At 35.0% G+C, this 2,357-nt stretch overlaps 1 protein-coding gene across 1 annotated transcript in view; it reads right to left on the reverse strand.

Annotated features, from left to right (window-relative positions):
• LOC106873739 (uncharacterized) overlaps nt 1-2,357 on the reverse strand; it is a 139,567-nt gene that overhangs the window by 52,864 nt on the left and 84,346 nt on the right. The gene's annotated exons all lie outside the window — the stretch shown is intronic.

Consider the following 2,357-nt stretch of genomic DNA (forward strand, 5'->3'; position numbering starts at 1 on the left):
TATATATATGCATGTGTGTGTGTGTGTGTGCTCTTTTTTGACTCATGACCAATTGTGAACATTGTTAAAACTTTACAAAAAAACAGAACCAACCAAGAATATGTTAGTAACATTCCATTCTTACTCGATTTGCGATTTATGCAATCCTCAATCTTGATACTGACCCCTTCACTCATTCTACCCTACATTCCAGCCCCTAAGCTATTACGCAACATCACTCTCCTTTGCTCTCGTTCATCAACTGCCCACGACTTCCTTCAGCAACGACCCAAATAGGTCTTCCTCTATCTTGTCGATTGACCTTCTAAAAGTAACAGTTAAATCTTTCTCAAATCATATTCTACTGAGTAAAGGAAAGGACGTACACACACATACATAAATGGAGATGGTCATGACTGGAGCGACTATGCTCGTATCGTGTCTTCTCGATGAGCTCTAAATAACAAAATTAACACCCACAAAAACAGCACCGCCGCCAACAACACCAAGAACAATAAAAACAACATCATTATAGACTAATTAGGCGCTATTTAATTGCATGTCCTGCTGATGACAAAAATTAAAGATGGAAAATTCAGGCAACAAAGAGCATGGAAAAGTGCAACGAATGGCGACTGGGAGTAGAATGGAGGAGAAAACGCTGTTGGTTGATTCTGTTTGCCTTGAAAGTGGGAAATTTTAAGATTTTCTGTTACTATCTACCTGGAAATGAGGACACAAACATACGCACACATTTATATAATATACATATATACGTTTTTTATATACACATGTATACACACAAGATTTATATATAAATATACACGCATATATACACGTATAGAAAATGATTGAGATTCAGTTGAATATACATGTATATATATATATATATATATATATATATATATATATAATGGAGAAATTATACAAAATATATAAGTGGATGATGAGTAAAGCACACATATATATATTCATATGTACGTGTGTGTGTATAAACACACTCACACACACACAAATATGGTGTGTGTGTACAGAAGGATAATATATGTATTCTTTTTGGAGTGTTGAATTAAAAATCAACTTTCATCATTTCTTTTCCTTTTTTAAGATTTACTGCTTTTCTTGTGCCTGTCTGTCTGTCGATCTGTCTATCTACATCTCACTCTAAATATTATCATCAACCCCTTCGTCTCTTTCTCTCTCTACTCTCTTTTGCCTTTTTTTTTAAATAAATCTTTATTTTAAACCTGTTTGCTTAAACCACCTTAAATGTCAACATTGAAGAATGCGCAATCCAAAGATACACACACACAAACACTTACACGAGTAAACACGGACACATACTTACCCATATATAGATACATACACACCACGACTACACACACACACACACACACTCATATATATATATATATTGCACAGGCACACACAGATATGCATGTATATGTATATATTATATGATATATATATCCATATACACACTCACATAGACGCATATACGAAGCGGGGATACTCTCCACCCGACCAGCAACGTAAAGTAAACGTGAGTAAGCAAGTTCTACGTTGAAGTGTAATTAGTCGTATTAGTTTTTGTTGACAAAAAGAAAAAAATGGAGAAGAAAGAAAGAAAAAGAGAGGAGAAGGAAATCTTGAAGAAAAAATGCTGTTACCGTATTTTGGAAGTATAAAAGATACGACGGGAGGGGATTAAGTGGATTACGTCGACCCCAGTCTTTCACTGGTACTTAATTTATCGACCCTGAAAAGCAAAGTCGACCTCGGCAGAATTTGAACTCAAAACGTTTAAGACGGACGAAACAACGCTAAGCATTTCGCCCGGCGTCGTGCGAACGGTTCTGCCAGCTCGCTACCTTAAATAATAATAATAATAATAATAATAGGAAGAAAGAGAAGAAGTTTAAAAAAAAGAATAGAGTGCAAAAATATGGATAACTAAAAAAAAGAGGAACAAATACAAAGAAAACGCAGAAAAAGAGAAAAAACACAAAGATGAACGAAGCGAAGAGGGAGAGTGAGAGGGGGAAAAAGAAAGGAAAGAAACAAATTAGAAGGAGAAGGGAGAGATGAAGACGAAGAAGAAAGATGAGATTCAATTCTTGTTCTTTTATTGTTGTTGTCATTGCTATTATTGAGTATATATATATATATATATATGTATGTATCCATCCCTTTCTTTCTCTTTTGCTCAGGTAATGTACTTATCAAGGTGAACCGGAAGTGGGATGACAAACTGCAGCCATGACTAATTGATGACGGTATTTCACAAGAATCAAATATCTGGGGGCGATCATTTTTCTCACATTCACACTCATCCCACTTCTGTGTTTGTATGTACCTTTGCATATGTACATACATAT

This window comes from Octopus bimaculoides, chromosome 15 (assembly GCF_001194135.2).
Source record: "Octopus bimaculoides isolate UCB-OBI-ISO-001 chromosome 15, ASM119413v2, whole genome shotgun sequence".
NCBI lineage: Eukaryota > Metazoa > Mollusca > Cephalopoda > Octopoda > Octopodidae > Octopus > Octopus bimaculoides.